This window comes from Callithrix jacchus, chromosome 20, assembly GCF_049354715.1.
Source record: "Callithrix jacchus isolate 240 chromosome 20, calJac240_pri, whole genome shotgun sequence".
NCBI classification, from domain to species: Eukaryota; Metazoa; Chordata; class Mammalia; order Primates; family Cebidae; genus Callithrix; species Callithrix jacchus.
In genome coordinates, this window is record NC_133521.1 from 29,339,637 (window position 1) to 29,365,473 (window position 25,837).

Consider the following 25,837-nt stretch of genomic DNA (forward strand, 5'->3'; position numbering starts at 1 on the left):
TTCGAGTGTTTAAACCTGTGCATGCTTCTCAGAGTTCCTGTATTGTATTCTTCGGTTCCATTAATTCACTTATATTCCTCTCTAAGTTGTCTGTTTTCAATAGGATTTCATCAAACCTTTTCTCAAAGTTCTTAGTTTCTTTACGTTGGGCTACAGCATGTTCTTTTAACTCACAGAAGTTTATTATCCATTCCTTGAAGAGTGATTCTGTTATTGGGATGCGCTCGTTCTCCATCAAGCCTTGTTCCATTGTTGATGTGGAACTGTGATCACCTTTAGAGGGAGAGGCGTTCTGATTTTGAGTATTCTCAGCCTTTTTACGCTGGTTTCTTCCCATGATTGTAAATTTATCCTCCTGTCATCTTTGAAATTACCAACTTTCAGATTAGGTCTCTTGAGTGGACATCCAAGTTGTTAGTTCCCAGGGCCAGAGCAGCGGTGTTAAGACTGATGGTGCTTTTCTGCCCAGGATTCTCCTGTCTGGCTTCCTTCTTGTGTCTGTAATAGGCGACTCTGCCTTCCTGGGGCTCCAAACCTCGGTCAGAAGGGGAACCAGTCTCGTTTACTCTGCACCGAGAGCTGCCGCACTGAGGTGCCGTCACAGCCACTGCGCTGGCCTCAGGAGTCGTGCTGGGGACCGGTGTGGGTCCTCCAAACCTCAGTCAGAAGGGGAGCCAGCCCTATTTACTCTGCTCCGAGAGCTGCCACGCTGAGGTGCCGGTGAAACCGCTGCGCCAGCCACAAGAGTCGTGCTGGCGACCCATGTGACTCCTCCACTGGGGATCTTCTGCTCCGTGAGCGACCAGAATTTGCCTGAAAGTGTGGTGTCCTCTAGTTCTCTGCGCTTTCACTTAGAGCTGCAATCCCAAGATGTTAGCGATCAGCCATCTTGGATCGTTCTCCCAGAGGACTGCTTTTCAATTGCCAGGTTTCTCTCTCTCCACAGAGAGGTACATCAGGAAAACCTCTCAGATTTACCTCCAAAATATATCCCAAGCATGACTACTTCTCCTCACCTCCAGTGCTTCTACTTAGTCCTAAGGGATATTTTTTTCTTTCTTTTTTGAGTCAGAGTCTCACTCTTGTAACCCAGGCTGGAGTGCAATCTCCACCTCCCGGGTTCAAGCAATTCTCCTGCCACAGCCTCCCAAGTACCTAGGATTACAGGCACCTGCCACGACACCTGGCTAATTTTTGTATTTTTAGTAGAGATGGGTTTTCACCATGTTGGCCAGGCTGATCTCGAATTTCTGACCTCAGGTGATCCATCCACTTGGCCTCTCAAAGTGCTGGGACTACAGGCATGAGCCACTGTGCCCAGCCGCTATTTATTTAAATTTTAATTCAATTTAATTAATTTATTTTAGTGTCAAAGTCTTGCTCTGTCACCCAGACTGGAGTGCACTGACACACTGTACTTTCATATTCCTAGATTTAAGTGATCCTTCTGCTTCAGCCTTCCTAGTATCTGGTGACTATGGGCATGTACTAGCACCCCTGGGTAATTTTTTATTTTTTGTAGAGACAGGATTTTGCTATATTAGCCAGGCTGAGAGTGCTAAGATATCTTGATCTCTTATGTGACTTCTGTTAAAAGCTTCTCAACCTGTCTCCCTGCTTCCACTTTTACCTCCTAAAAGTCTGTTCTTCACATAGTAGCTAGGGTCATCCTTTTATAGTCAAAGTTGTATTATATTAATTTTCTGCTGAAAATTCTTTGATGTTTTCCCTTTATGTTTACAATAGCAACCAGTTTTCATCATGGCTTACAGTGTCCTACATGGTATGGTTATACCCTTCAAATGACCTACCATATTATCCCTTACTCATTCTGTATGAATTTAGGTAACATTATTGATGTTTCTAGATAAAATAACCAGTTTCTTGCTTTCTTTACTCGCTTTTCTCCTAACTTTCCTTAAAGTTAAATGCTTCATTTCCAAAATACAAGATGACTGAAACCATACATCAGTTAAAACCAGTTTGGAAACTGATTCTGCTTTTCCTTGAACATGCTAAGCGTGCTTGTTTGCTGGGCTTTATTCTTATTGTTTCCATTGCCTGGAATGTTCTCCCAGATAGTCTCAAAGCTCGTATCATCTGTTTACTCAAGTCTCTCCTGAAAGTCGTATCAGAGAGCACTTTTCAAGTAGCAGCTCTCCAACTTTATCCCCTTGCTAACAGAGTCATCACTCTCTATTTCTTTATCCCTAATAAATGAAGAGAGATATCAGGAATATTATGAAGGCTAAGTCGGGGTTTCTAACAGAAGTTCTTTTCTGATTGTGTATAATGTGCATGTATACGTTTGTATGTGCATTTTATGGTTGTATTGGTGCTTTTTATTTTGAGACCAGGTCTCACTCTACCCCAGGCTCTAGTATAGTAGCAGGGTCATAGCTTACTATAACCTTGAACTCCTGGCCCAAGTAATCCTTCTGCTTCAGCTTCTTGAGTAGGTAGGACTATGGGCATATACCATCATGCCTGGTTTATTTTTTTATTTTTTGTAGAGACAGGATCGTGCTATGTTTCCCAAGCACAATGGTACATACATGCTTATAGTTCTAACTACCTAGGAGGTCTCAAACTCCTGGCCTTAAGCCATCCTCTCACCTCAGCCTTTCAAAGGAGTGGGATTACAAGAATGAGCCACTGCACCCAGACTATGTTTTATGCTTCTTAAGCAATTGGTTTACTATCTACATTATGAAGTTTGTAATGGACAGAGTTACTGGAAAACTTAGATTTGTAACCTTCCTCAAATGAATGTTGTCAAAAGACAATATTACAACGATTTTAAAAGTCTTTTAAAAATAATTTATCTTTTTTTTTTTGAGACGGAGTTTCGCTCTTGTTACCCAGACTGGAGTGCAATGGTGTGATCTCGGCTCACCGCAACCTCTGCCTCCTGGATTCAGGCAATTCCCCTGCCTCAGCCTCCTGAGTAGCTGGGATTACAGGCATGCGTCACCATGCCCAGCTAATTTTTTATATTTTTAGTAGAGACGGGGTTTCACCTTGTTGACCAGGATGGTCTCGATCTCTTGACCTCGTGATCCACCTGCCTCGGCCTCCCAAAGTGCTGGGATTACAGGCTTGAGCCACCATGCCCAGCCGATAATTTATTAATTTTTTTTTTTTTGAGGAGATGTTATTTTTAAACTTTTTTTAGGAGACAGGGTATCACTGTGTTGCCCAAGTAGGTCTTAATTGTGTGGCCCAGGTGGATTTCATTGTGTTGCCCAGGTGGATCTTACTGTGTTGCCCAGGTAGGGTTCACTGTGTTTCCCAGGTAGGGCTCATTGTGTTTCCCAGGCAGTTCTCTCTGTGTTGCTCAGACTGATCTGGAGCTCCTGGCCTCAAGTGATTTTTCTGCATCCATCCTCCCAAAGTGTTGAGATTACAGGCATGAGCTGTTGTGCCCAGCCAATTTCAAAATCTTAATTGGCTTTTATTATCAATTGTAGAATCAGGCAACACCTCATTCTGTGTCTTTCAATGAGCTGAGCAGAGTAGGTTGACTTTATAGAGAGAAAAGGACTGAGGAAAGCACAACAAAAAGCAGACTGGGGCTGGGCACGGTGGCTCATTCCCATAATCCCAGCACTTTGAGGAGGCCAAGGTGGGAGGATAGCTTGAGGCCAGGAGTTCAAGACCAGCCTGGCCAACACAGCAAGACCTCATCTCTGACAAAAACTAAAAAATAATTAACCAGGCTCCCTGGTGCATGCTTGTAGGCCCAGCTACTTGAGAAGCTAAAGTGAGGTGGGAGGGTTGCTTAACCTCAGGAATTGGATGTTGTAATGAGCTATGACCATGTCACTGCACTCAAGCCTGGTTGACAGAGCAAGACCTCATCTGAAAAAACAAAAGCAGGGGGATTGGTTGTTTCAAATTTACTTTGTTTGCAAATATTAAAATAGAGGGAACTTTTTTATCATGCCAGCTAACACTAGTCTGTTTGGGATTTGGCTACTATCTCCTGATTTCTTGGAAGGTCAGATAAACAACTTAGTTTTGGCTTAGTGGCTTGGAATTTCACCATGAGTAAATCCATTTTGGTTTGGTCTACTGGGGCTAGTGAAGGAGCTAAAACAATGGCTGCTTTTAAGTTTAACAACCTGTATACCTGCAATTAGAATACATTAATTGGCTGGGCGCAGTGGCTCATGCTTATAATCTTATAATCCCAGCACTTTGGGAGGCCAAAGAGTGCAGCATGAGCTCAGGAGTTGGAGGCCAGCCTGGCCAACATGGTGAGACCCTGTCTCTTCTAAATATACAAAACTAGCTGGGTGTGGTGGTACGCACCTGTAGTCCCAGCTACTTGGGAGACTTAGGCAGGAGGATCACTTGAACCTGGGAGGCAGAGATTGCAGTGAGCTGAGATTGTACCACTTCACTCCAGCCTGGCGACAAAGCAAGACTCAGTCTCAGAAAAAAAAGCAAACATGATTTATTATTTCATTCTGTTTCTACCTTTGTTTTTCCCTCCTTTGTTTCACGTTTAATTTATATTCTATTATTGTTTAACATATTCTTTGATGCTGTCTTAAATTCTTTCTGAAACAACCTAGGATATAAATTTGTAAACTCGAAAGTTAACAGGATTACCTACAGAAGTTTAACTGCCAAACAAAACAAGATCAGTTCTTTTTTCCATAGTTGTTTTTTTTTTTTTTTTGGCGGGGGGCAAGGTCTTACTTTGTCACCTAGGAGTGTAGTGGTGTAATCACAGTTCACTGCAACCTCGACCTCCTGGGCTAGAGGAATCTTCCAGCCTCAGCCACCCAAGTAGCTAAGACTATAGGCATGGGCTACTATGACTGTTAAATTTTTTTATTTTTATATTATGTAATTATTTTAAATATTTTTATTCAGACAGGGTCTCACTGTTTTGCTCAGGCTGGTCTCAAACTCCGGAGCTCAAGGGATCTTCCCACCTCAGCATCCCAAAGTGCTAGGATTATAGTTGTGAGCCGCTGTACCTGGCCAATAGTCACTATTTTTAATTCAGTAGAAAAAAAGCATGGTGATATTAATAAGTTTTAATACAAGTTATTGAAGATAATTTAACTTTTTAGGGTAGTGAAAGTGTGTTTAGCACACTCTTACTAGAACTTTCATTTTCCATTCATATGTTTAACATACCTCTTTGTCCCATGTGTATACTTCAGAGCTACATAGCTACTCAAGCTGGATACAGTTCCCCATCCACCTAATTAGAGTTAATTTGACCAAGGGTGGACATATAATTTAGTTGGGCCAGTGAGAACATTCCCTGATAATTTCACATTTGAAACTGCAAGATTATGGTTAAAGCTATAATATGTGCAACTCTCTAGCTCTAGGCAGCCATGCTTTTCATTTTGTGGAAAAAGCCATTCTGCAGTGAGAAAAGATTAAGCTAGCCCATGGAAAAATGCGATTTTAGAATAAAACCTGCCCCAGTCCCAACTGTGTTTTTGTCCACCTTCTTGTCTTTGTATCATTCTTTTCGGTAAGGTACTCCAGTGTTGTTTTAGTAAATTTCTCTTTTTGCTAAGCTGGTTCAAGATAGTTTCAGTCACCAGAAGAGTCCTTACTTGTAGTTATTTATGGGCAAAGTTGGTAGTAGGAAATACATGTGGGTAAAGAATCCATACACTATCCTAAGCTACCCAAACCTGGTAGCTTGCTCCAATATAAAAAGCTTTTATTTCTTGAAATAAATTGTGAAGATATGCAAGCTGATGATTAGTTAAGAATATGTAACAATTTTTATTAAGCCCATTTTCTCCAAGCTTACAACATTTCAGATTTTTCTGTTGTTTAATATTCTTATTTCTATACAGTGCCTAAGCTTTTATAGGAGGTAATAAAATCAGAGATAATAATGTCAGGCTCTATTTGGTCATTAGATGAAAGGAAGCCCTTGGAATAGAACAAAGTTGTGTGTAGCGTACATTGTATCACATGACTAAATGTTAGCAAAGTCTCTAGGGACAAAGCTTTTATCACTGGCAGAGTGTAGCAGCAAGAGCTTTCCTCTTCTCTTGCAATCAGCACTTTGTGTTTAATGTTTAAAAATCTTTGGCAAACACAACAGAAGAAAGGTTGTAGTTGTTACCTTTAATTGGACTTTAAAAATTAATACAGCATAACAGTGTTCTGGTTTTTGCCCTTTTGCCATTTGACTGGATGAAGAGAACCCAGAATACTTTTCTCAGCTCTATCTTGTTCTTTAAAAAGGCAGTGGTATTAAGAAGAAATTATTTACTCTGAATGGTACTTTGACTACATGCATTTTTGAGTTTTGTTTTTGTGTATACATAATCTATGTACAATAATATATAATGGTTTTTATATGGGAGAGGGACTATTCAATTAAACATAATTGACCTCATTTCTACCAGTCTCATTTCCTTCAAACAAAGATGCTAGATGAAGGAAAACTGACCAATTTGAATTTTTTTTTGAGACAGAGTCTTGCTCTTCTCACCCATGCTGGAGTGCAGTATTCTCAGCCCACTGTAACGTCTGCTTCCCAGGTTCAAGTGATTCTCCTGCCTCGGCCTCCTGAATAGCTGGGATTATAAGCACCAGCCACCAGGTCTGGCTAATTTTTGTATTTTTAGTAGAGACAAGGTTTGACCACATTGGCCTGGCTGGTCTCGAACTCATGGCCTCAAGTGATCCACCAGCTTCACCCTCACAGAGTGCTGGGATACAGGCATGAGCCACCATGCCCAGCCACATATTTGATTTTTATCTGCTCTTCTAAGTCCTTGCCACCTTCTTATAGAGGTGTAAATGAAACACTAAGACAGTAACAACTAGTCTTGATAATCTACAAAGTGAAATTTTAACTTTCTTGCTTTTCAATTACCTAAAATTAACTAAAGATTAAAACACATATTTTCTCTCTTCAGAATTAGGTTGATGCCACTAGAGGGTAAATGAGGGTCTTGAGAAATAATGACTTGTAACTTCTCTTTGGGGTTAATGTTCCAAGCCACCAGTCTTTACCATATGCTCCTTCATAAAGAAGGTTTCTCCACCACTTGGGTGCTCTTATGATTTTCACCAAGACTGAAGAGGCCAAGAAATGAACTTATCTTTTACCAGTATATCTGCACTAGTGTTCCTTTGGTGGCATCAGTTCAGTCTGTTCAAATATCCCCATCTGCTGGTCAAGCCCCCCACACAATAAAAAATGACACTACAACAACAAAATACAACATCAGAAAGCTTAGTTGTAAAAATACAAATAAAAAACAGTATAGCATAACAACAAATTACATAGTATTGACATTGTATTAGATATTAAATTTAGAGATAATTTAAAGTGTATGGGAGGATGCAGATAAGTTACATGCAAATACTAAACCATTTTATATAAGGAACTTGGACATCCATGGATTTGGGGTATCCTGGATGGTCCTGGAACTCAGCAGATACTGAGACATGAGTGGATTCTGTAAGTTCCTTTCTGTTGTTTATAAGCCATCACTCCTCTGTTCTCTACTAAAAATAATCTCCAAAGATACAACTATTTTTCAACAATATGGCTATTTTTTCATGGGGTCGACTTACACCAATCTTCAAGTTACTCCTTTGTGTTAAATAAAGCTTCATACTGGATAGTCTTTTCTCCAATCTCATATCATGGTATTTTTCTATAATAGATGCCATCACTGGGTCTAGTGGAGATGGGCTATCTGATAACATGGTCACACAGTTTCCTGACATCCTCAACTTGAGTTATCTTTTGTGTCTTGCTACCCAAGATGTCTGTACTCCTGAAATCTTATATTATCCTCATCTCTATCCATAATCATTCACCCAACTCACTTCCTTTTCCCACTTCACTTGTTTAATGGAATTTAGACTTCAGTACTTTTGACATTTAAATTCTCACAATCTAGCAAAATTACTCCAGTCTTTGCTCCTTATTCAATCTAGGTCTTACGAATCAAAACTTGAGCAAGTTTCTTGTCATTTCCCTCAGTGCTTTGACATTTTTTCCTTTATCACACCCATTCAGCAAATCCCCAAAGGCGAATCAGTTTTGGTGGCCCTCAACTGGAGTAGTTCTCATGTCCCCATTCATTCCTCCTGTTCTCTAGAGCAGAGGTTTTAGAAGTGTGGTCCCTGGCCAGAAGTATCACCATTACTTGGGAACTTATTAGAAATGCACATTCTCAGACCCTATCCACACTTACTGAATCATAAACTAGCTGTGGGATCCAAGCAATTTGTAAGCCCTCCATGTCATTTTAATGCACAATAAAGTTGGAGAACCACTGCCTCAGAGTATTAACTTGAAACTTCTATTTTTTTTCCTTAGACTTTCTACCCTCCTTTGTCTTCACATATTCTTAGTTGATAACTGGTTGCTCGTTACTTTAGAGACAAAATAGATGGTATCAGGTATATGAGTTTCATCAACTTTCTCAACTGCCATATGTTCTCCATTCCATGGCTTTTCTTATGTGCCTGTGCATGTGCTTGAAAGCTGGACATTGTGTGTAGGATTGTAGAGACTGAGGTAAATAATATTTATGCTTGGAAATTGGCTGACTTCTTTGCTATAATGTTAGAGTCAACTCAGTCTAGTCAGAAGGTGAACTAGGTTTGATTTTGCTTTGGTTTTGGCTACCTTAAATTATTCTAGCATTACCATGTGCTTCTGGTTGAGGCTGCTTTGCCAGAGGGTTTTTTTTGTTTTTGTTTTTGTTTTGTTGTTGTTGAGACCACGTCTCACTCCATCACCCAGGCTGGAGTGCAGTGATAGGATCTCAGTTCACTGCAACTTCCCCCTTCCAAGTTCAAGGGATTCTTATGCCTCAGCCTCCCAAGTAGCTGGGACTACAGGCGTATGCCACACACTCGGTTAACTTTTGTACTTTTAGTAGGAACGGGATCTCACCATGTTAGTTGCTCTCAAACTCCTGACCTCAAGTGATCTACCTGCATCAGCCTCCCAGATTGCTGGGATTACAGGCATGAGCCACAAGGCCCTGCCAGGCAGAGTAATTTTTATCAATGCTACTACTCAACCCTTGGGTTTAGGTCTTCCTTGTGTGCTTGTATCACAGAGAATGTTTCTTTGATGTCCCTCTCTCAGTAGCACACTTTTTTCTTGTTACTTGATGATGGCTACTCTGGTAGTGGGTACCAAGGTAGATATGGTATTGTCATGGTTTGGCATGAGCCTTAGGTAGGCCCTTGTGTACCTGAGACTTGGGGGTGGGAATTTCTCAATGATTCTGCTAGCCCTTAGGAGATCTCTAATATTATGGATCCAGGATAGTTTGTTGCCTTTCTCTGAATGGCCTCAGGTTTTTGTTCTGTCAGAGAAGTATCAGGGTGTTCCTGCAGCAGTGACCACTTGCCTCTTCTGAGCCTGTGTGTACCATAGAGGGAAACTTTCTCCAGTCTCCCTCCCTGCCCCGAGTCTATCTTGTGAGGACTCAATAAAGGTTCATTTGTATAAATTCCCCATGAATCTGTGGTTCACAGGGTTTTATATTTTTACAGTAGCTCACTTTTGGACTTTAGTAGTTTATTAAAAAGTTTAGCCCAGGCGCGGTGGCTCACGCCTGTAATCCCAGCACTTTGGGAGGCCAGGGCGGGTGGATCACGAGGTCAACAGATTGAGACCATCCTGGTCAACATGGTGAAACCCCGTCTCTATTAAAAATACTAAAAATTAGCTGGGCATGGTGGCACATGCCTGTAATCCCAGCTACTCAGGAGGCTGAGGCAGGAGAATTGCCTGAACCCAGGAGGCCGAGGAACGGTGAGCCGAGATCGCGCCATTGCACTCCAACCTGGGTAACAAGAGCGAAACTCCGTCTCAAAAAAAAAAAAAAAAAATTTAGCTGGATTCCTCTTACTCATTTCTTCTATATTCGTTTAGTGTCCTGTCCAAAGTAAGTCAGTTCTCACATCCCATAGCTCCTTAGGGGCATTTGTTTCTCCTTAGATTACAGCTTGGTTTGTTTCCCTCTGAATTTAGCTGCAGTAAATGCAAGGGAAGTCATGATTTGTAGATTGTTCAGTCTTGTTAGTTTGGGAGAGCTTTTTTTTTCAAGCTTTGTACATCCTAAGTGAAAGCTGTTTGTTTTTTGTTTTTTTTTTTTAAGAACAATTTATTTACTTATTATCTCTACTTTCTTAACTTTCATTGTATTCTACTCTCTTATTGTGTGGCTTATGATATTCTCAAATCTACCAGAACATTAACGATAACCTCCTTGTTTGAAATCTAATGAACCTTTTCAAGTTTTATCTAGTCTACCTCTCTGGTACATGTGACAATATTAATCATTCCCACCTACCTTTAAATTGACAATACATTATGCTGCTTTTATTTTTTCCTCTTGCTGTTCTTAGTTTTTAATCTTCTATTTTAAAACAGAAAATCAAATAATACGTTGCTTATCTCATATTATTGAAGTAATTTAATTTCTGTTAATACATACCTTGAAAACATAAAAGAATAAAGAAAAAAATTACTACAATTCAGAGATGATGACTATGAACCTTCTATCTAAATGGCCATTGGTTTTACTAAGTATTTCATATAAAGACATTTTAAAAATCATGCATTTTGGCTGGGCGCGGTGACTCATGCCTGTAATCCCAGCACTTTGGGAGGCTGAGACCAGTGGATCACCTAAGTGAGGTCAGGAGTTCAAGACTAGCCTGGCTAACATGCTGAAACCCTGTCTCTACTAAAAATACAAAAATTAGTTGGGCATGGTGGCAGGCCCCTGTAATTCCAGCTACTCAGGAGGCTGAGGTGGGAGAATCCCTTGAACCTGGGAGGCAGAGGTTGCAGTGAGCCAAGATTGCACCATTGCACTACAGCCTGGGCAACAAGAGTGAAACTCCATCTCAAAAATAAAATAAAATTATGCATTTTGGCTGGGCATGGTGGCGCACGCCTGTGATCCCAGCACTTTGGGATGCCAAAGCAGGCAGATTACTTGAGGTTAGGAGTTAGAGACCAGCCTGGCTAACATGGTGAAACTTCATCTGTACTAAAAATAACAAAAATTAGCCAGGAGTGATGGCGCACACCTGTAATCCCAACTACTTGGGAGGCTGAAGTGGGAGAATCATTTGGACCCGGGTGGCAGAGCTTGCAGTGAGCCAAGATCGTACCATTACACTCCAGCCTTGGCAACAGAATGAGGCTAAGTAAAAAAAATAAATGAACAAAAATTTAAAAATAAGTCATGCATTTTATATTTTCATAACTGAATTTTTTTTCACTGAAGTTGTATTTCACATCAGATTTTTCTGAACTACACGGCTCTTAAAAAATTAAAACACTCATCATGCAAATGTATCATGACTTATTGGACCAGTCATATAATTGGAATTATAAGTTATTTCTAATATTTCCTGAATTTAGTAAAGATTTTTTATAGATAAGCTACTTACATATCTCTGATTTTATTAGATTTCTCAAAGTGATAGTATTGAGTCAAATGGTATTATATAGTTTTAAAATGTTTTTCTGTTTTTTTTAAACTACATAGCAGATAGTTGGTTGATGGGGGGGTTTTTTGTAACTACCTTATTGAGATATAATTCACAAATCATTCAATTCACCCATTTAAAGTATAAAATGTAATGGTATTTAGTATATTCACAGAGTTGTACAGCCATTACTGCAATCAATTTTAGAACATTTTCATTTCTTCCAAAAGGAAGCACCATACTCATATTCCCCTCAACCTCTGCCACCCACTTTGCACAGGCAATTACTAAGTTACTTTCTATCTCCATAGTTTGGACATTTTATATAAAGGGGATCATAGAATATGTGGTCATTTGTTTGTTTGTTTAAATCTACAGATCAGTTTTGGAATTGTCATCTTTACTAAGTTGAGTCTTCCATTTTATGAACATGGTATGTCTCTATTTAGGTCTTCTTTGATTTTTTTCATCTGTACTTTTTAGTTTTCAGCATACATATTCAGTACTTGGTTAGCTACACTAATACCTGTATATCTTAAAATAACTATTTAAATGACATTTTTTTTATTATTGTCATCATCATTTTAGAGACAAGTTTTTACTCTGTCACCCAGGCTGTTATACCATGGCAAGATCATAACTTACTGCAGCCTCATGCTCATGAGTTCAAGTGATTTCCCCACCTCAGTCTTCCAAGTAGCTAGGACTATAGATTCAAGCCAATGCACCTAGCTAATTTTTTAATTTTTTGTAGAGATGGGGTCTTGCTATGTTTCCCAGGCCGGTCTTGAACTTTTGGCCCTAAGTGGTCCTCCTGCCTTAGCCTTTAAATGGTATTGTGTTAATTACAGTTTCCAAATGTGCATTGCTAGTGTACAGACATAAAATGAATATTATTTTGTGTAGATCTGTATCCTATGATTATGTTTGCTCACATATTAGTTCTAGTGTTTTGTTGTTTTTTGTCTGTTGGTTTTATAGATTCCTTCGCATTTTATGTTGCATTTTATTTTATCTGTGTTGCATCCATATAATCTAATTAATAATCATGTCCTCTGTGAATGTACAGTTGTATTTATTCTACTCTAATCCTTATGGTTTTATTTTTTGGTTTTTTTTCTTTCCTCTTTATTGATTTGGGTAAGACTTCCTTAGGACTGGTGGTCAAAATATTCGTGAAAAAATGAAAAAAAAGGCATCTAGATTGAAAACAAAATCCCAACAGTTTTTTTTTTTCTTATAGATAAGCTGATTCTAAAACTTACAAGAATGTTAAAGAAACAAGAAGAGCTCAAACTGGTTTGTATTTTTTTTTCTTTTTCTTTCTTTTCTTTTTTTTGAGACAGGGTCTCAGTCCTCAATCTGTTGCCTAGACTGGAGTGCAGTGGTACAGTCATGAGTCACTGCAGCCTCAACTTCCTGGGCTCAGGCAGTCACCCGACCTGATTAGCTGGGACTACAGATGTGAGCCATCATGCCCACCTAATTTTGTCGTTGTTATTGTTGTTGTTGTTGTTGAGACAGTGTCTCACTTTGTTGCCCAGGCTACCTTTTGTACATATTAATCAAATTACCTTTTTTTTTTTTTGAGGATCTTGTTCTGTCACCCAGGCTGGTGTGCATTGGTGCAATCTTGGCTCACTGCAGCCTCCATCTCATAGGTTCAAGTGATTTTCATACCCTAGCCACATGAATAGCTGGGATTACAGGCATGTGCCACCATGCCCAGCTAGTTTTTGTATTTTTTGTAGAGACACAGCATTTTGACATGTTGGCCCAGCTGGTTTTGAACTCCTGGCCTTGTGTGATCTGCCCACTTCTGCCTCCCAAAGTGCTGGGATTACAGGTGTGAACTACCACACCAGGCCAAGTCTCCATTTTTAGGAGGAAAATTAGCCCTTAACTATAGGTATGGTTAGCTATAGATCATCTTTGAATTCCCTTTATTAGGTTTGGTAAGTTCCTTCTAAGTTTACTGAATTTTTATTATAGAAATAAACTGTGTTTTGTCAAATGTTTTTCTGCATCAATTGGTATTATCATGTGGATTTTTTTTTTAAAGACGTTGGTAGATTGATGATTATATTGGTTGATTTTTAAATACCACATGAGCCTTGCATTCCCTAATAAACCCCACTTGATCATGTTCATTATTCCTTTTATGTATTTCTGTATATGACTTGCTAATATTTTGTTGAGGACTTTTTTTTTTTTTTTTTTGAGATGGAGTTTCACTCTTGTTACCCAGGCTGGAGTGCAATGGCGCGATCTCGGCTCACCGCAACCTCCACCTCCTGGGTTCAGGCAATTCTCCCGCCCCAGCCTTCCGAGTAGCTGGGACTACAGGCACACACCACCGTTGCCAGCTAATTTTTTGTATTTTTAGTAGAGACGGGGTTTCACCATGTTGACCAGCATAGTCTCAATCTCTTGACCTCGTGATCCACCCTCCTCGGCCTCCCAAAGTGCTGGGATTACAGGCTTGAGCCACCACGCATGGCCTGTTGAGGATTTTTATGTGTATGTTTATGAGAGGTATCAGTCTGTAGTTTTCTTTTAATGCCTTTGACTGGTTTTGGCATCTCCAGTATATGTGATCTGCCAAGTCATATTACCTAAGTAACACAGCTGTTATCTAATAACCTCAACCTGTAGAACTCTTTATGCTCTGTGCCCCACTCAAAAGAGGCAGTCTTCCACATCAATTGATAGTGAGTCAGAGCAGTATTCTCAAATGTGCATCTATTCTGAAGAAGTTTACCATATTTTATACTTTTGCATTAGTATTGGAGGTATAAAGTGCAATCATTTTTAATTTGGAGAAGAGATCCAGCATGTCCTATACTACTGGACCCTTGAAACCTTAATCATTGGGACAGGAGTCTCTGTCTTTGTATGTTTGATCTCCTGATGCTTGGAGTACATCTTTTCTGCTAAGATATTCTATATATTTGGTACTTCTGGTGAATCCGGTTTGATGAATATGATGCCATCAGCACAGTGGACCAATATCATGTTATTTGAAATGTTCAGATGGTTCAGGTCCCTTTTGATTATATTGTGACAGCAGAATTAACATAGACTTGAGGGAAAGACTATGACAGTATATGTCAATTAGGCAAACTATGTTTCACATGCCAAATCTGGCCTGCTACCTCTTTTTATGCAGCCTATGGGCTAAGAATTTTTTTAAAAAACATTCTAAATGTTTGAAAAAAAATCAAAAGAAGAATAATATTTTCTGGTATGTAAAAATTATATAAAATTTGTGTCTATAAATAAAATTTTATTGGAACACATTCATGCTTATTTGTTTACATATTGTCTATGGCAGTTTTTTGCTGCAGTGGGCAAAGTAGTTGTGGTGGAGACTGTGTTGACATTATTCTCAGTTTGCATTCTTCTACAGCACACTACAAGTCTCAGTGATATTGTCACAACTTAATAGCTTATCAAGAGTCACATGATAACATGATATCATTCTCATGTGACATTTTAAAAAATCACCAGTGAATATGCATTGTGTCAAATCAAGAAGAGAGAAAGTGGATTTGAGTGTTAAACTTTTAAGACACAATGGGCTGTGGATAATTTTTTATTGAATTAAATGACAAAGTATTGTATTATGCAGTGACATTATAGCTATGCTAAAATAATATATATCAACTTTACCAGACTAAGCTCTCAGCACAGTGTTTTCAACTCATAGGAAAGCAATGATCAGAAAAGGTAGAAAATTTCAGATGGGATATCTTATGAAGTATAATTTATTCACATACACACACACATAAATGGGCTAGTCCTGGTGGCTCACACCTGTAATCCCAGCACTTTGGAAGCCTGAGACAAGTGATCACTTGAGTCCAGAAGTTTGAGACCAGCCTGGGCAATATGGCAAAACTCCATCTCTACAAAAAATACAAAAAAATAAGTTAGCCGGGCATGGGGGTACATGCGTATAGTCCCAGCTACTTGGGAGGCTGAGGTGGGAGGATCTCCTGAACCCAGGAGGTGGAGGTTGCGGTGAGGTGAGATTAAGCCACTGCACTCCAGCCTGGATGACAGAATGAGACCCTTTCTCAAGAATACAAAACAAAAAATGTAAATGAGGCTGCACCAAAGTAGGTTTCTAAGCAGTACTTTTGTTACTCAAGCAAGGAAAATCAATTACTGATAGTGAGTTAATTCAATTATCTTTTGTTGTAGTAGCTGAAGATATGTATCATGAGAAAATTAACATCTTAAAGATTATTAGCCTTTCCGTAAGGAAAATTGGGGACACTGGGAATAACATCAATTATAAAACAAGGCAGGAAAAAAAAAAGGCAAATGATTTTCTTGACTCTTGAATAGTCTCTTTGAGACAACTACAGGCAAAAATGTTTAAAAAACATTAGTATAACCTGAAGTGGAATCTGCTAAGATGTATTATAACTATTACTGGTAAAGATATATGTGGAGCAGAAAAAGACTTAGTTGGACAAAAGCCATAGTTAATCATTGTATTATTTATCAGCAGGTACTTTGTGGAAAATGTTTGAATCTCTTTTTTTGTGTTATTGAACCAGTAGTGTTAACAGTGAACTTCACTGCTTTTGCCAACTTAAATATCATTTGTTCTGTGAGTTTTTGTTTAGAAGAGAAGCTGGCTATCCTTAATTTATTTACCACACAAAATTTCAGCGACTTTGCAATTGTAAAGTTTTATTTTGAATGGTTGAGCTCAGGGCCAAGACTGAAACTTTTCTAAGTGAGAAGAATCTCTCTCAACCAGTATGTCAGAAAATGAATGGCTTTGAAATTTATCTTTGCTGCAGACTTGATAATTTTTTAAATTGATTCAATAGCAAATCACAGTTATGTGCTGCAGTAGAGTCATTTCACTGTTAACATTGTTTAAATCAGAATAATGTCAGCTTTTTTGTACATACCTTGTAATGTCAAAAGCCAAAACAAGGAGTGAGATCTATATTCCAATATGAAATTTGGAGTATTTTTTTCCAAGCTCAACCTACAGTTCCAGCAACAGTTTTTGGAACTTGATTTAAGTGCAAAGGAAATTTTCATGTTTTAAAATCCATTTAACTTTGTGATTGAGGAGCTTCTATCTAACCGTCAATTGGAAGTGATTAATATACAATGTAATGAAATGTTAAACTGCAATTATCAAGAAAAGAATCTACTATAATTCTATGAATTCCTTCCAATTGATGAATATGCTCAATTAATATCATATGCTCATGACTGATATCAGTATTTGGTAATATGTATCATCTTTGTTAAAGACATTTTCAAAGATTAAATATGTAAAATCTCATTACAGATTAGCTTAAACAGGTGTACCTTACAACCTATTTTAATAATTGGGAAGACTAACTTTGTACCCCCATTTTAAGCAAAATGTTATCTCCACACAAAAAAGGATTCTATTTTTATTAGGAGACTTGTATCTTCAAAAAACTTTACTAAAATATGACTACTATCTTTTGAATTTCATCAGTAAAAAGTTTGGGAAATTCGTATTTTATGGATAATGCAAATCAGTGCCTTTATAATATCCTCCATTTTGCCTCTCTGCTCACTAAGCTTAAAATATTTACTATCTAGCCTTTACAGATCAAGCTTTGGTAATCCCGCTATATATTGCTTTTTATCTATATATAGTACATGTATTATTTTTTCAATACACACAAGTATGCATTGTCCTACATAATGCATATTTCCTCTGATTCTCCTTTCTTGTGGATAGATATTGAAAATAATGCAATCTCCAGATCAGAAGATACATATCATTTACCAAAGGCCATGTTAATTTGCTAATTATGGTATCTTTACTAAGTACCATATCTGGCACAGCAGCTACATTCAGCATTACTGCTTGGCTAAAATTGTTCATTGTTTTCCGACATAATTCATCCAGTTTTTATAGAAATAAGACCTGTGAATAAGACCCATGAATTAAATGGGGATGAGATGAGGACAACCTGCCCTTACTAGTCAGGGTTCTCCAGAGAAGCAAAACCAGTAAGACAGGCATATATAGGGAAATTTATTTTGAGGAATTAGCTCCTGTGATTGTGGAGGCTTGGCCAGACCAAAATCTAGTTAGGGAGGCCAGGGGCTGGAGACACAGGAAAGAGTTGCAAAGGCAGTCTGCTGTAGATACAGGAAGAATTGATGTGCAGATGAGGTCGAAAGCAATGGGAGAGACTATTCACTCTTGCTCCAGGGAAATCAAGTTTTTGTTCTATTCAGGTCTTTTCTTGATTGGATAAGGCCCGCCCATGTTATGGAGGGCAGTCTGCATTACTCAAAGTTCACAAATTTGAATGTAAATCTCATTCAAAAACTCTCATAGAAACATCCTGAATAGTGTTTGATGAAATATCTAGGCATCATGGCCCAGACAAGTTGACATGTGAAATTAACCAGTAACCGTATATCCTTTACATTTCTGAAGGTGTGTCTGATCTCTGCATATCCTTTAGGGAAACTGCTATTTTTTTTTTTTTATACAGAGTCTTGCTTTGTCACTTAGGTTGGAGTACAGTGGGGTGATCTCGGCTCACTGCAACCTCTGCCTTCTAGGTTCAAGCGATTCTCCTGCCTTACCCTCCCAAGTAGGTGGGATTACAGCTGTGTGCCACCACACCTGGCTAATTTTGGCATTTTTAGTGGAGACAGGGTTTCACCATGTTGACCAAGCTGGTCTCGAAGTCCTGACCTCAGGTGATCCACCTGCCTTGGCCTCCCAAAGCTGGGATTACAGGCGTGAGCCACCATGCCTAGCCACAATGCTATTTTTTTACTTACTATTTTGGCAATGGATGGAGCATTTTTAGTAATTATATTTGCTTTGACTCCACAGGTCAGGGCACCAAGGTAAGGGTTCTACCAGCTGCTCATATGTAAAATGTTCATTCTTCCATTCTGTTGTGGTTGTTGTTGTTGTTGTTTTAATACTCCACAGAAATATTGAATTTTTGTTTAAGAACAGGGAAAATGATCTCTGGGTTAGTCTCTAAACACAGTGAATTTGCTATGAGTCAGGCTTGGGCTAAGATTCTGTTATCGCATCCTCCTATGTCTCTTTTGAGGCATTTTATTATGAATTTTTATTATTTAATTTACTGCAAAACAACTCAAGAGAAAGATCTCAGAATTTCACTCATTGTTTTGAATTGTGATTATTCATCCTTTCCTTTCTTCATAGTACCACTAATGCTAAGTAACAGCAGTTCAATTCTGTGATACTGAATTGGGTAAATACCTGAGGTTCATACCTGGAGTTCATTGTCTCATGCTGAGAGGATTAAGGACACGGACACATGGATGGGTTAAGGAGAGGAAAGTTTAGTAGGCAGAAGAAAGGAGAGAGGAGAGCAGCTCGCTCTCTCTTGCAAGGGAGAGGCATCTGAAAAAGGTAAAGTGAAGGACTACAGCATATTTTATAGGCAGGCTTGAGGAGGCAGCATCTGATTTATGTAGGACTCACAAATGGGTTTGACCAGGTGTGATGTTTACATAGAGGTGAGGAAGGCTAGTCACCCCATCTAATCTTATGCAAATGGACTTTCCACTTGGTGGCTCCATCTTGTGTGCTCTTTAGTGTAAACGTGGCTGGAGCCACAAGAAGATGGAGCCACCATATTGGTGCCTAGTCCCAGGTAGTATATTCCTATGGGCACAACTGCTGGCATTCACCCATATAAGCTTTCAGCTTGCTTGTTTATATCTGCAGCTCAGTTTTATAGGCTGCTCTTTGTTAGAGAAGAAAACAATTTTGGGGCTGCTTTTCATTAAAAGTGAAACCTTACTGAGGACTAACATAACCTCGCTATCTGTCTAAATAATTTCTTTTTAACTCTTATATCAATACTTACATACTTACCGCTTTCCGTATTCCTCTTAAATCTGGAAGTATGGCATAAGCCAATGCATTATTTCATACATGTATTCCATTCCTGTTCAAGTCTTAGCAGTTGCACTACTGCTATAGCATGCCAAAAAACACTACTAATTTTGGGGTCCTTGTTGACAGCCAGTCAGTGAATGATCCAGAATCTCAGCCTTAGAGCCTGCTTTCTAGGATCACTTCTGTCAGTGGTTCTTTGGGTCACTGGGTCCCCTTAGAAGCAGAACTCAAGAAAGATTCTTGTACAGTGATTGATTGAGTGCCCTGAAAAGAAAATAAGAAAAGCAGGAAGAGCAAGGATAGAAGCTAGGCAAAGATGAGGTTTCAAAAGTTTAACCTCAGCTTGATCCCCCAGGGAGCTCTGAGGAGTGAATGGTTCCACAGAATTGTCCTTCTTGAGATATAATGACATGGCTTTTGTAACCCGATGTTTTTCATTCATCTGTTGTGGGCCACCCTGAGACATTTGCTTTTATATCTCAGCTATTACTAGGTGAAGAGACTCTTGTTGATAGGCTAAAACTGGTAATCGCCAATTTTAATTAGGTTTCTAGTATTCTATTGTAGGATTGTACTATATTTTATTTAGCGAAATCTCTAATTATTAGACATTTTTATTGTTTCCCTTTGTTTCTATCATAAAACACATGGAGATGAACATCTGTCTCTAAATGATTGAGTGTGATTTTTTAAGTATGAACAAGATAACTGGTAAAATATGAAAAAGCCCTAAACTTATCACCTTTTTACTGTGTGATATCAGTACTCTATAAAGATGAAAGTTGAGTTTTTGTTTAGAAAATGGAAAAATGTTAAAGTTGTTATATGAACATGGAGATGAGAAATGGGAATTAAAATGGAATAAAAAATTATAGGAGTAATTCGATATTAAAAAAAATAGCAGTTTAAATGTATGAGGGAATAAATATAGGTCTTATATTTAGGCCCTGTTTGGGGAAAACTCTCCAAGCATGTTTTTCCTCTGCTCTCATACCAATATAGCAATCATGGACACAAAAGCCTTCTGTGACCAACGGAGTGGGAGTTTTTTCCCACACACCAAGCAGCAGACACCAGCTGGATGTCTGCTAATTAAATTCCAACACTGTCTACCTAGAGCTAGCATCAGATCCCATGGAATGAGGGTTCAGTCCCCAAAACTGAGCCCCTTCCCCACACCAGTGGCAAGTCTGAGCCTCTGGAGCTTCCAGCCCACTGGCTTCAAGTTGGGGTTCTCATGCCCCTCTCTTTGGGTTCAATTAATTTGCTGGAGCAGCTCACAGAACCCAGGGAAATGCTTACCTTACTTTACTTGTTTTATTATAAAGTATATTACAAAGAACATAGATGAAGCAATGTGTAGGGCAGGATATGGGGGAAAGGGCTTGGAACTTGCATGTGCTCCCTGGGCATGCCATAATCTAGGAACCTCCATGTGTTTAGTTATGTGGAAGCTCTTTGAACCCAGTCCTTTTGGTTTGGTTTTGTTTTCCTTAATCCCAAATGTAATAGTACTTCTTGGATTTTTATGAAGAATCATAGGCATGATTGACGATCGTGTAGAAATGTGATTGAACAAAAAGGATACAATCTCATATTAATAGGCTGAATGGGGAAACCTAGCAATGCCTGTTTAGATTCTTGTTGTCCTCTGTGCAACATTTCTTCCTCCAGAGTACAGGACAGGACCTTCTCTGGAATGAGGGTCTTTTGACGCACAATCAGATAAGAGTTCTGCCTTGGACAGGTAAAGGGAGGACAGGAGAAGTTTAGAGAGAGAGATTCTGTTTCCTGAGGCTTGCTCATGACACCTGCTCCTGAGGGCTAAAGTGCCCCAACATTGTAATGAAAAACTATCAAAGGCTCTGAGAGTTCTGAGCCAGGAACCATGGATGAAAACCGTGAATACCAATGACATACATGTATGTATATGTCATAGGTACCCAGAATAATTTTCTAATTTCTTTTTTTTAAAACATATTTTTTATTGTACTTTAGGTTCTGGGGTACATGTGCAGGTCATGCAGGATTGTTGCATAGGCAATGTGGTTTGCTGCCTCCATCCCCCTGTCACCTATATCTGGCATTTCTCCCCATGTTATCCCTCCCCAACCTCCCTACCCAATTTTCTAATTTCTTGACAAATATAATGAGATACAAGAATTGGTTGAAAAAGCAAGTTACTTTTACTGACTTAAGTATGTAAAATCATATCTATATGCCATAATTGGGCCATAATACGCAATTTATAAATATGTACACACCAATAAATAAGTACAAGAAACTGTTCAAAAATATGTAAGTTAAGAGGATGATTTAATAGGAAAAAAGAAAAGTTTGTGGTATGTAAAGCTAACACTAGGGATTTAGATGAAGAAAAAAGAATGTAAGCTTCCTTCCAAGATTATTGAAGACATATGGCAAGATATTCATGTGGGAAAAGAGAAATACTTACAAAAAATAAATTAGTATAAGATGGAAATTCATAAGCGAAATGTCTGAGATACTCAACTTTTTAAAATGCATCTTAATTATAGGGATGCTCATATAAATGAATAAACAGAACAAAGGAAATTATTTTTATAAAGTTAATAGCAGCAGATGCTTCTAAGGGAGAGAAGAGGTAAGCAATTGGAAAAATATATCCCATAGTTGCTAAGGTACTGATAATGTTGCTGTTGTTGTTGTTTTCCTAACCTAGGTGGTGGATACGTGTATGTTGTTTCTAGTATTATGTTTCAAAACACACTTTTGGAAGTCTACTGTATTTCCTTATAAAAATGAAATTAAAAGTAGGTTTTAATATAGCAGAAGAATTTTAAATAACCAATAAGTTCAAAAGAAATTACAGTTGTAAATATAAAAGAGGAACAAAATAGCTCTTGTTATGAACCATATTGATCTTGGTTCAACTTACCAATTCCAAAATACTTAAAATAGAAACATTCTAAATTAATCTTTACTCATTTGATGTAACAAATTCTTGTCATAGTAAATTGGAATCTAAAATTTAAAAAACTCACTGCACAACAGAATTTGGAATATGGGGTCTTTGACCATTTTACTTCATGGATGTGAGAATAACATCATAATGTTATTCTTCTGTGATGTTATTAATAGAACATATTTATGAAAAAACGCAGAAGGGTAGGTAGAAAATTATCAGTAAAAGCTTTCTTATGTACAGAAGCAATCATAAAAGTAATTTAGCACTAATATTCAAAAAAGGATAGCAGTGACCCTGAACATTATTCTGTTTTTATTCTGTCATGAACCACCCCTAAAATAACAAAACAAATATTAAGTGGCAAAAAAAGTGGTGCATTCTTCAGATTATAAACATTATAAGCAAGATTATAAACATTAAGCAGCATTAGAGTTTTAAAAAATAAATCATTGTAGAGAAACTTCATTAGTGATTTATAAAAGAGGATACACATCATGTTAATTAAATTTACAGCTGATGCTAAATTGGGTGGTGTTGACAAAACCAGTGAGGGCAGATAAAGGGACCTAAAGTGGTTAGAAATATGGGCAGGAAATGAAATGTGATTCAACCTGGAAAAATGTAGCTAATACATCTGGGGAAAAATAATCAGAAACACAGCCATTCAGTTGGCAGGATATACAGTACTTGGAAAGCAGTATTACCAAGAGACTTTGAGATGATAGTGGTAGCAAATTATATATGGTCTTGTAATGCAATGTGGCGGTAAAATCAGTCAATGAGATTTTAGTCTGTATATGCAAAAGCTTTACATCATGTGGCTGAAAGATAAAAGTTATTTAAATGATACTGCTGAGATCGCAAAGAGAATACAAGTTTGGGGCATGTACATGCCTCAAACAAGCAAACTGAGTAGTGTTTAGAAACTCAGAAAATAAATGTATAATGGCCTTCAGACTTTAATCCTTAAAAAAAAATTAAAATAAAACAATGTATATTGTTTGCTCATCTCTGACTATAGTTATGGTAACATTTTACAAATATTTGTAAGATGTAAACATTATGGAAGTCAAGACATTTTTAAAGGTAGGATAAGAGAGTTTATAGTCAAGTAGTGAGATGAAATTAAGTAACGGAAATTTAAGACTGAATCCGGGAAATGTTTTCTGACAGTGAAATCTATTAGTCTCTGGAATGGAATCCCTAGAGAGGTGGGGAGAATTTCTATTGCTCTAGTCATTGGACTAGATCAGGACTTGGATAACACATTATTTAAAAGAAAAGAAAAAGACGTAAAAACTGATTTGACCATTTTGCATTGGCTGGGCTGCACACAATGACATTGTCAAATCATATCCAACTGTCTTACATGATCTCAGACTTCTCTGACATGTTATGCTCTATCATTAAGTAACTGTCCATTATTTTTTAAATTAATGCTTTCTAAAAGACCAAATTCATATTTTCCAGTTCATGGACTTCAATTTCCTAGATTATTTTTTTTCTTCCGAGTCATAGGAATGCTAGAAAAGAAAACACCCCTCCTTTTCCCTGTTGTTGAGATATGGTCTTAAATATTCCAAGCCTTTTGGATCGAATCAGATGAGGTAGCTGAACTCTGAAGTCTCACTTACACCAGTGCATTGAAAACATATTTACTGCAGTTTTGCAACCACAACTATGCAATATATAAAAATTTATTCACTTCCTTTTCTGAGTTAATCCACAGAGAGATTTCTACCAGATGGTATCCTGGTGGTATTATTTACTTTTAGCAAAGCAATATAACTGAGTTTGAAAAATACACAGTAAAGTATGCACTTCATCCCAACATTAGAACATTCTGTCAATTGTACTTTTAAATTATCTAGGCTAAAGTTTGTCTATAACTTTGTTCTGTGTCCTAACTGAGCAAAATGAATCTGGAGGCAGAATACTTCAGAATGGCTAACAAATTTTAACCCAAAATGTTATTCTTTTAAGCAAAACCAAAACCAGCTAAACAAAAATTAACATTGAAACAGACTGTAAGCAAGAGGTATATCTATTTACATTTATGTATATAAATATACAAACATTATATATATATATATTTAAACACATAGTTATAAAGTATGTGTGTGTATATATATTTAATAGTATTTAAGCTATATTTGACATTGTTAGTTCCTGTTATTTCTGTAGAAAGAAGTAAAGAAAATAGAGGCTCCTGTTTTCAAAGTACTTAACATCCTAGCTGGAGAGAAATACCTGAGAGGCAAATGTAGGTGGTACAGATGCGTATCAGTTTTTTAACAAAAGCATTTCAATGAAATTGTACAAATTGGGTAGAAGGTGGCAAATAAATTGATTTCATTATGCTAGAAAACATTTTGAGGTCTAATAAGAAATGACCTGGTAGCCTGGGCAACATGGTGAGACTTTGTCTCTACAAACAGTTAAAAAATTAGTCAGGCATGGTAGCACATACTTGTGGTTCCTGCTACTCAGGAGGCTGAGGCAGGAGGATCACTTTGGCCCAGGAAGCTGAGGGTACAGTGAGCTGTGTTTGCATCATTGCACACCATCCTGGGTGACAGAGCAAGACACTGTCAAAAAAAAGAAAAAAGATCTTATGAAATGATACTACAGAGTTGGGATAAACAGTGTATTAGTCAGTGAGCTTCAGAAAAACAGAACTATGATAAATAGGAGATATTTATCATGTGATTATGGACACTTGCTGTCCAAAATCTGTAGATCTGGTATCCCCTTTCAAGTGCAAAGGCTGGAAGCTGCTGTAAAACCAGGAATAGCAAATGGTATGGTTTGAGGGCCATCATGCAGGATAATTTTCACATATTATCCAGGAAGGAAGCAGCCTTTTGTTCTATTCTGGCCTTGAAAGGATTGGATGGGGCCTATCCTACATTATCTGCTTTGTCTAGTCTACCAATTTAAATGTTAATCTCATCCAAAAACACCTTCACAAAAACAGAATAATGTTTGACTAAATATCTGGGCAACCTGTGTTCCAGTCAAGTGACACAAAGTTAATGATCACACAGAGACCGAGAAGAATTTGAACTATAGAGAACAATTGTAAATTTTTGAGTGGAGAAATAACATAATAGAGTACTTGAGGACTGTTCTAATAGCAGTATGTAGATAACGTGTGAGAAACAGAGTTGACTCAAGAAAAGTTGGTAGCTGTGGAAAGAGCTACCAGAGAGGAGGAGATCTAAAATTCATGTCCAAGGGGAAAAGATTATGCCTTGATTATCAGATAGGAGTATAAAGAGAGGTTACCATGACCTGCTTTTATTAATTTGAGTTTAAAGAGGTATCAGCCTGGGGATTGAAAGTCAAGTTAAAATAGGGAAGGTGGGAAGGTTTTGCTTTTTTGGATTTCTAAAAAAGATTTCTTTTGTCTGCTCTGAAAAAATAATTTTGAAAACCACAGTTTTATTCTACTTTACCCTTAAATATATTAAAAATATGTTTGAGAGAAATAAATG

At 37.9% G+C, this 25,837-nt stretch overlaps 1 protein-coding gene across 1 annotated transcript in view; it reads left to right on the forward strand.

Annotated features, from left to right (window-relative positions):
• The first annotated feature begins 12,595 nt into the window (after positions 1-12,595).
• Positions 12,596-25,837, forward strand: part of LOC118149687 (uncharacterized) — a 325,586-nt gene continuing 312,344 nt past the window's right edge. The window contains exon 1 of the mRNA XM_078357606.1: positions 12,596-12,777. The gene's annotated coding sequence lies outside the window, so the exon portion shown is untranslated. The remainder of the gene's footprint in view (positions 12,778-25,837) is intronic.